Consider the following 16,814-nt stretch of genomic DNA (forward strand, 5'->3'; position numbering starts at 1 on the left):
GTGTAGCAACTATGGAAAACAATATGGAGTTTCCTCCAAAAATTAAAAATAGAAATACCATATGATCTAGCTATTCCACACCTGGGTATTTTTCCAAAGAGCAAAATAATGCTCATTTGAAAATATGTATACACCTTTATAATCATTGCAGCATCATGTACAATAGCCAAAACTTGGAAACAACCTATGTGCCCATTGCCAGGTGAAAGCATGAAGAAGATGTAGTGTACATACACCATGGAATACTACTGAGTCATAAAAAGATAGTTGTTTTTCTGTGTTCTATTTATTTACAGAGACGTTTTCTTTATTGGTTGATGATTTTTTTTTTTATTCCAACAGTTTGGAGTTGTTCACTGAGTCAATTTTATGGTAGGTGTTTTAAAATCCTTGTCAAATAAATCCAACATTTGTGTTATCTCAGTGTCAACATCTGTGAATTGTGCTTTACAAGTTGTGATTTTCCTGTTTCTTTTTACAAGTGATTTTCAAATGCCACCTGGGCATTTGGGGTATTATGCTTTGAGACTTTGGATCTTGTTTAAATCTTGTTTTACTAGGTTTCCTCTGACATTACACAGGCACACAGGTGGAGGGAGAGGGGCATTAAATTGTTACTGCATGGTGGGATGGAAGTCCAGGATTTCCATTTGGCTTCCTTTGATACCTTGGGAAAGAGGGGAACACCACTAATATTACCCTAAATGATCTTTACTTACAACTACCCTGCAGGGACAAAAATGTATGTTAATGAGGGATGCTGATATCTGTGTCTTTCTTAGTGTAGTTTTTTATGTTGTGATATTAAAGTCATGTTAGTGAAATAGCATGAGTTAGGACATGCATTCTGCTTTTCTGTTTTCTGAAATAGTTTGTCATATTAATAACGCAATATTACTAGTGCAATAGTGAATATTAATAATTTTATTTTTCCCTTAAATATTTCCATGGGTACACCACTAAAATCATCCAGAACTTGATTTTCTGTTGTTGTTAAAACGTTTGCATTAGTTGCATGTTCGTTGTCATTCATTTTTGTCTGATGCTTTCTTTTACTTTTTTTTGTGGTCAAGTATACAATCTTATTTTATTTATTTTTTTGCCATTGAAAAGAGAGTTTATTACTCACCATTCCTGAGAGAAGGGACACGCCATGCCTCGGGGGCCACGTGGGGAAGCACAAGGGTTGGTCAGGAGGTGGAGGAGGGGATGTGGACAGGAGCTTTACCATGGTTTCCGTGGAAAGAATGGGCGAGGCAGGGTAGATAGGCTTAGGGTTGGCTAGTTTGAATAATTTCAGGGGGGTCTGGGGCAAAGGGGCTGTCCCCAGTGTCTGGCACCTGGCCCTGGGTTGGACTGTCACCCAGAGTGTGAAAGCCCAACAAAGGAGGTGGCTGGGATGAGCTCTGCATTGATTGGTTGAAAAGCACGGCTGGGGGTGAGTTGTTGACTATCCCCAGGGATTGGCTCATCCTGGGAGGGGCCGGCCCTCCAGCATCAGCAAGGCCCCAGAGTCAAAGCACCAGAAGAGAGAAAATAGAAGATGCGGTTTATACAGTCCTAGACCTTTAGAACATCTCTCTTGTTATGGATGCTCGGCTGAGCCGATGGCAACCTCTGTCAACTTATGTCTACTCCTGGCATCTGGCTGCCCGGCCTATTTGCCTGAGCTGGATCAGCTGGGGTCTGCTGAGGGGGTCAGACAGCAGACTCATGTAGGATCAGAATGTCCGTCCCACCACCCCGCCATCATCCTCTAGGAGCTCTGGACGGTCTTGTGCTGGAAGCACCAGTGGGCTCCTGGGGAGGCGCTCTTGTTATGCAAGCAGGTGCCCTCTCTAAACGTGTACATCTGTCATGTGTTGGGGACAGTCTTTCCAGGTGGCCGAGCTCCAGGAGGGGTGGGATGTTTCCCATGAGGCAGAGGGTCTGAGGCTGGGGGACAGCATGCACGTTGCTAACTCACTGGGGGTGGGAGATAAACATTGAAAAGAATACGTCTACCTTTTAGTTCAACTTTCGTTGGAAGGTACTTTCTGATACAAGACTAGGATAGTCACAGTTTCCATCCTCACGAGCAACGTGGAGAGGCAGAAGGGCTTTTATTACCAGTTCCATCCCGAGGTGAACCTGAAGCTTGGTGAGGTCTGTGCATCCACCAGGCAGAGTGGGACGTCCCACCCTCAGTGTTCTCTTCGCCATGCAGCCTCCACAGAAAGAAAAGATGAGGACTCGAGCCTTAGTCCAAATGGTCTGGTTTTCAATGCAAAACACCTTCTGGCTCCAAAAGGAGATAATTTTGCAGGGACTTCGGCAATGGGAGCAGGGGTATGAATTAAAAGCAATTTTTGCCAAACAATTTCCAGATGGCACAGCGGCAGAGATGCTGCAGACAACGCGGGGTGTGGGCCAACGCAAAGAAGGACTTGTAGAAAGACTGGTGCATCTCAAACACTTCTTCAGGAATCGCCTCCTTCCAGGACTCCAACACGTGGAGCTGAGGGTAAGAGTTGAAAAGGACCTCGACGACTTCAGGCGAGGATGCGCAGGTCTTCAGCACCTTCGGGAAGGCGTCGGGCCACACGTGGGGGAGCCGTGCTTGAGCAGCGCCTGCAGGGTGTGTGGCGCCGCGGCCCAGGGCGCGCAGGCGACGGTCTGCTACAATCTGTTTTGTAAAATTCCAGTTTACTGGAATAAGTAAGCAGATATAGAAAAGTCACATAATACTGAGTAAATAGAATATGTTTTGTTTTTATATGCAATTAATTAAATATTTTAAATGAAATTTTTGATAAAATAAAAATATTCTGAAAACATAGAAATAAATGTAAGAAAATCTATGCAAGATGTTTGTATTCAAACCCACAAAATAGAGTTTAGATATCCTAAAAAATATAACGTACATATGCATAATGTATTGACTGAAACATGACACATTTCAACTTTATAAATCTCCCTCAATTGATGTATGGACTAACATAAACATTGAAGTTATTACACTTTGAAATACATAGGATATTGTTTTTGTATCCTTAAAGAACACAATCATTTCTTAGCACACATACAAAAAGCCACCGACGATAATATTTAAAATGATAAGTTGTACTTCATCAAAATTAAAACCTCTGTTCAGCAAGATGCACTAGTGGGGAAACAAATAGGCAAAACACAGATTAGGAGAAAATATTTATAAAACATATTTGGATGTGCTTTGGTCTAGAATACATAATAATGTTTTACAATTCAATGATATAAATCCAGAGAAAATTTGGAAAAAGACTTGAAGATATGCTTCATGACAGAAGATATATGAAAGACCAATCAGTACGTAATCAACTTCATCATTCTTTAGGGAAGCGCAAATTAAAAAATGGTGTAGAGCTATACAACTCTAGAAAGGTTAAAACTTAAAATATTGGCAACATCAAATACTGGTGAGTGTGGGGAGCAATATGAGCTCTCAAGCCTTGTAGATAAAGGTAAAATGTGCAACTCACATGGTGGGAAGCTTCTTAGTGCTTTCACCTGCAATATCAACCAGCAATTTCTGCTGGGTATTTACTCATGTGAAATGAAAATATATTTCCAAAAAAAGACGTGTAATAATGTATATAGAAACTTTATATTGGTAAAAACTAGAAACCACTCAAATGTGTTTAGAGAAGAGGTAAATAGTGCAAAATAGTCATACAATGAAATACTCTCATGTAATAAAGACAATAATCTATAGATACATGTGACAACATGCATATATCTCCAAAAATTGCATCTGGCAAAAAAAGGCAGATGCAAAAAGTACAAACTGCATGTTTATACTTTATATACATATAATGTCTACACACACACACGCACATATTCCAAAACAAGCCAACTAATTCAGGATGACTAAAATAGGAAGAATATTGTCTTGTTTGTAGGACTGGGGGAACTTTATAGAATGGGGCACAAGGGATCTTTCTGTGGTCGTTGATATATTCTATATTTTATCAGATTGTTAGTTACCTGAATATAAACATTTTTCAAAATTAGTGAAATCACTTAATACTTGGGTATTTTACTGTGTAAATTTTTATATAAAAATGACATTTCTTCAAATATTATCTGGAGACAAATGAGAATGAAAACACACCATACCAACTCATTCGGGATGCGTCAAAAGCAGTCCTAAGTGGGTAATTGATTGCAATACAGGCTCACCCCAATAAGCAAAAAAAAAAAAAAAAAAAAACCTCAAATAAGCCATCTAAAACTACACCTAACAGAATTAGAATAAGAAGAACAAACAAAGCCCAAAGTCAGCAGAAGGAGGGAAATAATAATTGGAGAAGAAATAAATGAATTCAAAAGAAAAAAGACAGTAGAAAGGACCAATGAAACATAGAGCTGGTTATTCAAAAAAAAAATAAAAAACATTGATAAACCCTTAGCCAGGCTCACTAAGAAAAAATAGAGAAGGCTCAAATAAATAAAACCAGAAATGAAACAAGAGAAACTACAACAGATATGACAGAAATGCAAAAGATTATAAGCAAACACTATGAAAAACTATATGCCAACAAATTGGACAACCTAGAAGAAACGGATAAATTCTTAGACTCTTACAACCTCCCAAAACTGAATCAAGAAAAAATAGAGAATCTGAATAGCCCAAGCACAAGTAAAGAGATTGAAACAGAAATCAAAAACTTCCCCAAAAATAGAAGTCCAGGACCAGATGGCTTCTCTGGAGAATTCCACCAGACATTCAAAGAAGATTTAATACCTATCCTTCTCAAACTATTCCAGAAAACTGAGGAAGGTCGAGTACTTCCTAACACATTCTATGAGGCCAACATCACCCTGGTTCCAAAACTAGACAAGAACAATACAAAGAAGGAAAACTACAGGCCAATATCGCTGATGAACATAGATGCAAAAATCCTGGACAAAATATTGACAAACCAAATATATTAAAAAGATCACACCGTGATCAGCTGGGATCATATCAGGAACACAGGGATGGTTCAACATCTGCAAGTCAATCAATGCGATACACCACATTAACAAAATGAGAAACAAAAACCACATGATCTTCTCAATAGACGCAGAGAAAGCATTCAACAAGATCCAACATCCATTTATGATAAAAAAGTCTCAACAAAATGGGGATAGGAGGAAATTACCTCAACATAGTAAAGGCCGTATATGACAAACCCACAGCCAACATCATACTCAATGGGGAAAAACTAAAAGCCATCCCTCTGAAAACAGGAACAAGACAATGATGCCCTCTATTACCACTCTTATTCAACATCGTACTGGAGATTTTGGCCAAAACAATTAGGCAAGAGAAAGGAATAAAGGTAATGCAAATAGGGAGTGAAGAAGTGAAACTCAGTGTTTGCAGACGACATGATCTTATATATAGAAAACCCTAAAGAATCCATTAGAAAACTATTAGAAATAACTAACAACTACAGTAAAGTTGGGGGGTACAAAATCAACTTAAAAAATCAGTTGCATTTCTATATTATTTAATGAACTAACAGAAAGAGCACTCAAGAACAGAATCTCATTCACAATCACAACAACAACAAAAAATATCTTGGAATAAATTTAACCAATCAAGTGAAAGACCTATACAATGAAAACTACAAGACTTTCCTGTAAGAAATGGATGACGACATAAAGAGATGGAAAGGCATTCCATGCACATGGATTGGAAGAATAAACATAGTTAAAATGTCCATACTACCTAAAGCAATCTACAGATTCAATGCAATCTCGATCAGAATCCCAGTGACATTCTTCACAGAAATAGAACAAAGAATCCTAAAATTCATATGGGGCAACAAAAGACCCAGAATTGCTAAAGCAATACTGAGAAAAAAGAACAAAGCTGCAGGCATCACAATCCCTGACTTCAAACATACTACAAAGCCATAGTGATCAAAACAGCATGATACTGATATGAAAACAGGCATACAGATAAATGGAACAGAATTGAAAGCCCAAAATAAAACCACACATCTAGGGACAGCTTATCTTTGACAAAAGAGCTGAGAGCATACAATGGAGAAAAGAAAATCTCTTCAGAAAATGGTGCTGGGAAAACTGGACAGCCACATGTAAAAGAATGAAAATAGACTATTCTTTTATGCTATTCACAAAAATAAGCTCAAAATTGGATCAAAGGCTTAAAGGTAAGACCTGAAACCATAAGACTTGTAGAAGAAAATAATAGGCAGTGCACTCTTTGACATCAGTCTTAAAAGGACCTTTTCAGACATCATGTCTTCTCAGACAAGGAAAACAATAGAAAGAATAAACAAGTGGGACTTCATCAGACTAAACATCTTCTACAAGGCAAGAGAGAACAGGATTGAAATACAAAAATAATCCAAATGGGAAAATATCTTTGCAAGTTGTAAATTCAACAAAGGGTTAACCTCCATAATATATGAAGAACTCATACAGGGGCCAGCCTGGTGGAGCAGCAGTTAAGGTTGCACGTTCTGATTCGGTGGCCCAGGGGTCGTAGGTTCAGATCCCAGGTGCGAACATGACACCGCTTGTCAAGCCATGCTGTGGCTGGGGTCCCACATATAAAGTAGAGGAAGATGGGCACAGATGTTAGTTCAGGGCCAGTCTTCCTCAGCAAAAACAGGAGGATGGGCAGCAGATTTTAGCTCAGGGCTAACCTTCCTCAAAAAAAGAAGAAAGAACTCATACAACTCAACAAAAAAATTCAAACAACCCGATCAAAAAATGGGCAGAGGATATGAACAGACATTTTTGAAAAGAAGATATACAGATAGCCAACAGGCACATGAAAAGATGCTCATCATCACTGATCATCAGAGAAATGTAAATCAAAACCACACTAAGATACCACCTTACACCCGTTAGAATGGCTAAAATAACCAAGACAAAAAATAACAAATGTTGGAGAGGTTGTGGAGAAAAAGGAACCCTCATACACTGCTAGTGGGAATGCAAACTGGTGCATCTACTATGGAAAACAGTTTGGAGATTTCTCAAAAAATTAAAAATAGAAATACCATATGACCCAGCTATCCCACTTTTGGGTATCTATCCAAAGAACTTGAAATCAACAATTCAAAGAGACACATGCACCCCTATGTTCATTGCAGCATCATTACCAGTAGCCAAGAAGTGGAAGCAACCTAATTGCCCATAGACTGATAACTGTATAAAGAAGATGTGGTATATATATATATATATATATATATATATATATATATATATATACAGTGGAATACCACCTAGTCATTAAAAAGGATAAAATCGTCCCATTCACAACAACATGGATGGACCTGGAGGGTATTATGTTAAGCAAAATAAGCCAGAGAGAGAAAGACAAACTCTGTATGATTCCACTCATCCAGGGAAGATAAACAAACACATGGACAAAGAGAACAGATTAGTGGTTACCAGAGGAAGGGGGTGTGGGTGGGCACAAAGGGTGAAGTAGTGCACCAATAATATGACTGACAAATAATAACGTACACCTGAAATTTAACAAGGTTGTAAACTATCACAACCTCAATAAAAAATTAGCTGTCCTTACATGTGTGAGTTTATTTCTGGGAATAGAACGGCATGTCTAAGAGCTTATTTGTTTTATTGATCTATTATAACCCACCCCAAAGGCCCCTTTTCCAAAAATTACACATTGTGAAATTGAAATCATGAATGTTGTATGAAGAATATGTAGTAGGCCTTGTAGGCTTAAACAAAAATCTGTCTATTACCAATTACACTTTCATTGCACTTTGCGTATATTTAAATTTTGATATATACTGACATAAATAGAGAGAAATATGCATTGATAAAAAAAGAGTTAAATGTTGCTGATCTTGTTTTGCCCGTTTTGGTCTGCAGAACATTGAGGAAACAGTTATGTGCCATCTAATTAAATATTACTATATTAAAATATCTGGCATAAAAATAGAAAAGTTTATTAAATTCATAAATTTTACATAAAGGGTGACTCCAAAGCTAAATTTATGAATATATACCATTTATCAAATTAAAAAAATGATCAAGTTTCAATTAAACAATCCACATTTCCCATTGAACAACTGATAAAAGCCTTTTACCAAATATGTTTAAGGAAATGATTTCTATTTCCTGATACGGGTTCAACCTCTTCAGTTATTTAGTTCTGAATGCTGAAATCCTGCATATGTAAATCATATTTTGTTCCACACCATATTAATAAAGCTATTCATTTTCCTCTTGTTACAACCTATTTAAAAACAATGTTGTATTTCTTGACCTGTGAATAGGCCTTCAGCCTAAGTGCTATAATTTTATTACAGTGTTGTTTATTAAGGTCACGTGTTCTGGAATTGTTTTGCATGTGCCGCCTGACTCTGTGCTTAATCTTTGACAGGGCTCCTGAGTACTAATTTTTATAGCTCTCTTTCTCATTCAAATAGATGTTGCTCTTTTAGTCTTGTGTTGCTCTATAATTGGAGTGAGGGGAAAGAAACTTTCAAACAGGTCTTGGAATTTAGTGATAGAAGAAAGGGAGCACCACACAGCCTGTGCCTAATGCAAACCCTGACACAAAACCTAAGTCATTTAACGTATTCTGGGTTAATACAATTCATAAGCAAAGAATCTGTACTAATGTAATTGATGAAATTGGTACTTTTAAAGGTAAAATTCACCACTAAAATCATATAGCCTATTCTATGTCAATGTTATGCATGTCCATTTAATGTCCAATTATAACAGTTATCTTTTATGAAAATTTATTATTTAATATCTTGATGCTTCCATTTTATGGCCTTTGAAATGGTAGCCATATTTGGATTGTCTTATTTTATAAGTGGTTTTTAAATATTAATTAACCTCAAAACTTATTTGGCTAAAGAAGGACCTAAAAAATATAAATTGTAAGGGAATATTGTGTTGGGGGTAGACAAATAGGTGAAGGAGATTAAGAGATATAAACTTCCTGTTGTAAAATAAATGTCACGAGGATGTAATGTACAACGTAGGAAATACAGTCAATAATATTGTAATAACTTTGGTGACGGATGGTAAATATACTTATTGTGGTGATCATTTTGTACTGTATATAAATACTGAATCACTATGATATACACTGGAAGCTAATAGGATATTATATGGCAATTATACTTCATTTAAAATATAATATTGAAATATGATAGTTTCACAATTACATGAAGTCAACAGTTAAATGAAAATGTCAACAGATACCATAAATGATCCAAGAAAGTTTCAGAAGAGACTATTTTCTACTAAGAAGATAATTGTGAGCTGCTTAAAGTATATATTTTAAGGCAAAATTGAAATGATTTACTAACAGCAAATGAAAGGAGACAAGCAAGTCTTCAAGGATTCATTTTGCTATTTATTGAGATGGACAACATGAGGAAGAAGTAGTTGTCAAAGTAAAACCAGAACTGGACAGCAGTTAAAGCAATAAAAATAGATTTTATTCAGGCCTACTGCAATAGGGGTAAAGATACTTGGGCATCTTTTCAGAACTGGGTTCAACTCTGAATCTAGCATGGGAAAATGGGAATTTACAGCCAAGGAGCAGGGTGGGGTAAGTGAATGAAAAATTACTAGGAAGAAACATAAGGGAGACTGTAGCTAAACCAATCTATCAGGATTTTTATTGAAAATAGGCCAGAGTGGTCAACATTACCTGGAGGATGGTAAAGGATGAGAAATGCAATCAGATATCAAAGATGATCAGACATTGCGGGTCACGACACTGGTTAAACTGACTTATCAGGGTTCTTGCTAATACTAGACTTTATAAGACAGTACACAGAGGGCCTAGGAGAAGTTTCAGGAGCATGAAGAAAGTCTGATTAAGGAAATTATCTCTGTCACAGTTCATGTTGTTGAAGCTAGAGTTCAGTTTGAGTAAAGTAGTAATGAAGTATACTGTAACTTACTAGAAACCAAAATGTCACAACATCCAAATGCAATTCATAAGACTTGATCAGATTTTGTTACAAAAAAATGGTAACCACAAAGAATATTTTTAGGAAAAGTAAGAGAAATTTGAATATTCTCTGGTTACTAGATGTTATCATGGTGATTTTATTATTTTCAACATATAGGTGATATTTGAAACTATGGGAATAATTAAAATTTCTCAAATAGAGAGTGTAAATAGAAAAACATAACAAGACACTAACGAACAGAGGCATTTCAAAACACAAATTTTAAGTGATGGAAGAGGAACCAAAAGAAGAGAATAAGAAAGAACAACCACAAAGGTACGATGGCATTCATGAGGTGGTTAAACAGACTTTTCTAAGGGATGAGAGGGTTCTCAGAAGGGAGAAACAGTGAGTATGGACTGTGAGGATTAAGAATTTTCATTGAAGTTTTTAGCACAGAAGTTACTGTCGATCCCGGGAAGGGCAGTGTCTTCACCTAGGGAGACTGCTCCCCAGACTAGTGACGGTGGAGGGGTAAGGGTGTACAACGAAATGGAAGCAACTGTGTGTGCAAAGAATTACCTTGAGAAATAAATCTGTGAAGAGATGAGAAAAGGTGCTGATGTTAAAGGGCTATGTGTATTTTTGTTAAATGGATGATTTTACTGTCTAAGTTTGAACACTTGTAAGGAGGATCCAATAGTGAGCAAAACTCAGAATGCAACATACGGAAAAATAACTGGTAGCTGAGATTGAAAAAGAAGGGATCTAGGACAAATGTAGACATATTAACATTCAGTAGGAAAAGAATTGCATTTACTGTAGGAGGGGAAAATTGATGATCATTGCAATCTGATGCGGGATTACACAAAGAGAGACAACATAATATGGAAGATAGCAACTGGGCACTCATATGGATTATGTTTTATCTCTCAATTCTGAGACAATGTTATCAGCTTTTTTTTTTTTACCATAGAAAACTGAGAATGAGGTTTGAAGAAAACGGCAATGGCATGTCATACTCCTTTTGTAAACTGAATTGACAACTGGCTAAAGACATAAAAGTGAATTTTGGAGCAAAATTAAGCGTCTAGTTGGAGTAGGACATCATTGATTTATTGTAATATTGTCCCACCTGTTTACATACTTTAGTTTAAAATAACTCAGTCGTTTTTTGGACTCAGACACATATGTTGAAGTGCAGGGTTTATTTTGGGTAGAGGGTTAGCTCTGTCAGTAGAGTTGGAAATAAGGGTAAGAGAGTGATGAATGTTAGTCTCAGAATGTAAAGAGCAAACCTTGAGATAAACATTAAAAGTTCTAAGAAATTCAGTTGTAATAGCTATTTGAGCTATGGGGATTGATGTGATGATATATTTAGAAGTTTGGTTGCTCAAGTTAGTAATTTAAGACACGGCTCCATTATGGGTGACAAAAAAGCCCCAAATATGGCTAGGAACAAGTGAGATAAACAGGAGGTTACAGAACAAAGTCAAATACCTGAGAATGAGGTGCCAAATGGCTGAGGGAAAGATTTAGATTCTAAATATAGTCATTATCCTGGTGTTACCTATAATTGAGAGAAGGTGGCCAATAGTAAAGTAAGCATTCCCAAAGAGGGATGACTGAGTTATTTAGCATGACACTTAAAAGATATTTTCAAAATGGAATAGGAGAACAATATTCTTGGCAGCATTAAAGAGCAAGGAGTATATCATGTCCACCAATGACCCTGATGTACAATGGGAGAGAGATGTCAATCAGTTTCACTTGAGTTAATCCAAACTTTTTGATCAGGTAAAGAGGTAGAAATCTGTGTTCTGATTATTGAAGGATTCTTCTTATAACAGAAATGAAGACACAAAAGCAGGCCACAATTTTTACACCACTACTGGCTGAAGTTGCTTCCAGAGAACTCTAAAAAAGAGTACCTCGTTTCATCTCTTAATTTTTTTCCCTAATGCAAGCCAGCTACATGAAGATTAGAAAATCAAAAGCAATGACATATAAGGTGCAATTTAAAAAGTCATTGTGCACATATAAGGAAAGATGTAGGCTCATAAAAGACCTGAGAAGACCTGAAGTTTATACCTCAGGCTGACTCTCAGCCCAGAGCACCTATGGAAAAAAGCAAAGCAAAGCAAACAAAAACAACCTGGGAAATGAGGGGATTCTAATTTCCAAGCTATAATATTATGAGATTCAAATGTCCAAATTTCAACAAAGAAAAATCACAAGTCATACAAAGAGACAGAAGAATATGACCCACTTTAAGGAAATAAGTTTAATAATCACTGAGGGAGTCCAGATCATGGACTTACCAGACAAAGACCTTAAAACAACTGTTTTATTAGACAAAGACTTTAAAACAGCGTTTTAAAGATTCTCAGGAGCTAAAAGAAATGGACTAAGTCAGGAAAATAATGTATGAACAAATAAAATTTCGATAAAGATATATAAATTATAGGGGGCAGCCACCATGGTCGAGTGGTTAAGTTTGCATGCTCTGCTTTGGTGGCCTGGGGTTTTGTTGGTTCAGATCCTGGGCACGGACATGGCATCACTCATCAGGCCACGTTGAGGTGGCGTCCCACATGCTGCAACTAGAAGGACCCACAACTATAATATACAACTATGTAGTGGGGGGATTCGAGGAGGAAAAGCATAAAAAAAATATAAATTATAAAAAAGAAATTCTGCAGCTGGAAATTACAATAAATCAAATTTTAAAATTCACTAGAGGGATTCAGAAGCAGATTTGAGCAGGCAGAAAAAATAATAAACTTGAAAATAGGGCAATTAAAGTTACTGAGTCTGAGAAACAGAAAGAAGAAAGATGAAATGAAAATCAACAAAGCCTAAGGGATGTATGTGACACCACCAGTGATACATACACATTATGGCAGTCCCAGAAGGAGAAGAGAGAGAAAGGAGTAGAAAGATTATCTGAAGAAATAATGTCTAAAATCTTCTCAAATTTGATACAAACTATGAATCTACAAATCCCAAAGTCTCAATGAACTTTAAGTAGGATAAACTTAAAGAAACCTAACAGAGACACATTATAATCAAACTGATGAATGCCAAAGACAAAGAGAATCTTGACAGTAACCATAGAGAAGTGAGGGCCACAGACGAGGACTCCTCAATAAGAACATCAGCAGGTAAACCGTGGAGGCCAGAAGGCAGGGGGTTGATATGCAGATGGGAAAAGCAAACAAACCAACTGAGAATGCTTTATTCAGCAAAACTGTCTTTAAAAAATGACAGTGAATTTAAGATATTCCTAGATAAACAAAATGTCAGGGAGTTTGTTATCACTGTTCATATTCTTCAAGAAAAAGTAAACAGAGTACTTTAGGTTAAAACTAAAGGATAGAAGACAGTAACTCAAAGTGATATGAAGATATCATGATCTTGGGTAAAGGTAAATCCACGGGTCATTATCAGAGCTTTTGATTTGTAACTCTAGTTTCTACTTTACACTGATGTGAAATCCAAATGCATTGTGGAAAGTTATTTATCTATGGTTTGGGGCACACAGTTTAAAAAGATGCAATTTGTGACATCAGTAAGTAAAATTGGGTGGTAACCGAACTGTTTAGGAGCAGTTTTGTATGCTATTGAAAGTAGGTTGGTATAAATACAACAGAGTGTTTTAACCCTTAAATAGCAAATGTAAGCCTCATGGTAAATTTTATAGACTGAATTTTGGACCCTACCCCCAAACTACAATGCTGAAACCCTAATCCTCAATGTGATGGTATTTGGATATAAGGCCTTTAAAATGGTAATTTAGGTTAAATGAGACCATAAATGTGGGGCCCTTATCAAGTATAATTGGTGTCCTGAGAAAAAGAGGCAGAGACACCAGGGATGTGCACACACAGAGGAAAGACCATGTGAGGACGTAGTGAGAAGGTAGCCATCTGGAAGCCAAGGAGAGAGACCTCAGAGGAAACCAGACTTATTGAAATCTTGGTCTTAGACTTTTAGCCTCCAGAATTTTGAGAAAAAAATATATTGTTTAAGCAATCAGTCTCTGATATTTTTGTTATGGCAACCCTAACAGACTAATACAGTAACCTCAAAGAAAATACTTATAGAATATACACAAAAGGAAATGAGAAGGGAAAAAAATATTTCATTACAGAAAATCAACTAGGACAAAGAAGACAGTAATGCAGGAAATGAGCAAGAAAAATCTGTAAGTCTTATTAAAAAACAAATAATAAAATGACAAAAGTAAATTCTTTCTAATTAGTAATAACTTTAACTGTAAATGGAGAAATTATCCAATCAAAAGACAAAGATAGGCAGAATGGATTAAAAAAAGTTGATATAGCTATATGCTGTCTGCAAGACACTAACTTAATTTGAAAGACACACATAAGTTCAAAGTAATGGAGACAGAAATTCCATATGAATAGTAGTGAGCAGTTTGCTAGCTGTACTAATATGAGACAAGAGAGATTTTAAATCTAAGATTACAAGAGACAAATACAAGCTGTATTATTGAAAAATTTAATAGAGCCAGAAGACATAACAATTATAAAGACTTATGTATCTGATAAGAACCCATCAAAATATATTACAATAATACAGACAAGAATGGAGAGAAATAGACAGCACTAAAAATAATAATTGGATACTTCAATACTAGACTTTAAATAATGAACATAGCAATGATACTGAAGATCAATAAGAAAACAGGTGACTCAAACAACTCAATGAACCAACGAGATCTAATAGACATATGCAGAATACACTAAAATAATCATAATCTTAATAATATAACACAAAGAATTATAAGTCTATGTTTAGCGGGTATACAAAATATAAACATGTAATTTATGACATCAATAGCATAAATCATATGAGTTTATCTGTAAAGAAGTAAAACTGCTGTACGTAATTCAATATAAATTGATACTAAATAAAAATAAATTGCTGTAAATTAGTATATTATATGTAATCCCCATGGTAACAACAGAGAAAATATCTATACATAAAATAAAATGAGAAGAGAATTGATACATGTCCCAACGAAAAATCAGCTAAGTACAAAAGAAGAGAGTATGGGAGCATATGAGAAGCAAAAAGGATGAAAAATATATAGAATACAAATTAAAAAATGGCAAAAGTAAATCAGTCCCTATTAGTAATTATTTTAAATGTATATAGGCTAAATTCCCCAATCAGAACATGGATAGAATGGAAAAAAAACTGGCCCCAGCTATGTGCTATCTAAAACAGCCTAACTTTATATCTAAGGAGATGCATGTGCTGAACGCAAAAGGAAGGAAAAGACAATGTATAAAGATATACATATTACATATGTATACATATGAATTTACATTATATTAAAATATATTATTGTTTGGATGTTTTGGATATATTTGACGTACCAAACATCAAAACTTTCAAATAGAAGCACAAATTGAAAGACTGAAGGGAGAAATAGACAGCTCCCCAACAATATTAGGTAACTTCAGCACCCTACTTTAAATAATGGATAGAACAACCAGAAAGAAGATTAATAGGAAAAAAAGGACTTCAACAACTCTATCAACCAACTAGAGCTGACAGATGTGCAGCCACTCTGCTCAACAACTAAGGAGCACACATCTTTCTCAAGTGCCCCTGTTACATTCTCTACAGCAGGTCATTATTTTAGGCCATTGAAAATGTCTCAATATATATTAAAAGACGGATATCATACAAATACCTTCACTAACTACAAACAGATGTAGTCAGAAATTCTTAATAGAAGAAATACAGGAAAACTCACACATTTGTGGAATTTAACAATATACTTTGAAACAAAAAATGGGTCAAAGAAGAAATAACAAGGCAAGTTACAAAATATTTAGTGATAAATGTAAACAAAAACACAGCATACCAAAATTTGTGGGATGCAGTGAAAACAGTGCTAAAAGGGAAATTTATACCTGTAAACATTTACATGAAAAAACAATAATTTTAAATTTTAAAAAACCTAAATTTTAAACTTAAGGAATAAGAAGAGCAAACTAAACTCAAAGCTCCCAGACAGAAGGAAATAAGAAAGATTAGAGCAGAGAGAAACAAAATTGAGAAAACAACATGGAAAATCATCAAAAACTGGTTCTTTGAAAATATTAACAAAATTGAAAAAAAAGTTAGCTGGATTGACCAAGAGAAAGTGAGAGAAGATTCAAGTTACAAAATCAGGAGCCATCATGACTGATTTTACAGAAATAGAATGAAAAAAATAAAAAACGATAAATAATGAGAGTACTCTGAACAATTATACACCTCAAAATTGGAAAATTATATGAAATGGAAAAATTCCTAGAGACAGCAAAAATTCCTTAAAAACCAGGCAATACACAATCATGAATAAAATATCTGAATAGACTTCTAAAAATAAAGAGACTGAATCAGTAATCAAAAGCTCCCAACAAGGAAAAAGCCTTGGAGATCATGTCCCTGGTGAATTATACCAAAAATTCGTAGAATGCTTAGCATAAATCCTTCTGAAACTATTCCCAAAAATTGAAGAGGAGAGAACACCTCCTAACTCATTTCTTGCAGCCCTGATAATGAAGACACTGCGTGGAAAGAAAACTACAGAAATATCTCATAAATATTGGGCCAAAAATCCTCAACAAAATGATAGAAAACTGAATTCAGCTGTATATTAAAAGGATTGTACATTATGACCAATTCTGCTTTATTCCTGTAATGCAATAACTGTTCAACATATGAAAATCAATCATTGTAATACATCACGGTAACAAAATGAAGGGAAAAAACCCACATGTTCATCTCAGTTGATGCAAAAAATGACAAAATGCATCATCTTTCATGGTAAGAAAGATTCAGCAAACTAGGAAT

The sequence above is a fragment of the Equus asinus genome, chromosome 23, assembly GCF_041296235.1.
Source record: "Equus asinus isolate D_3611 breed Donkey chromosome 23, EquAss-T2T_v2, whole genome shotgun sequence".
Classification (NCBI taxonomy): Eukaryota; Metazoa; Chordata; class Mammalia; order Perissodactyla; family Equidae; genus Equus; species Equus asinus.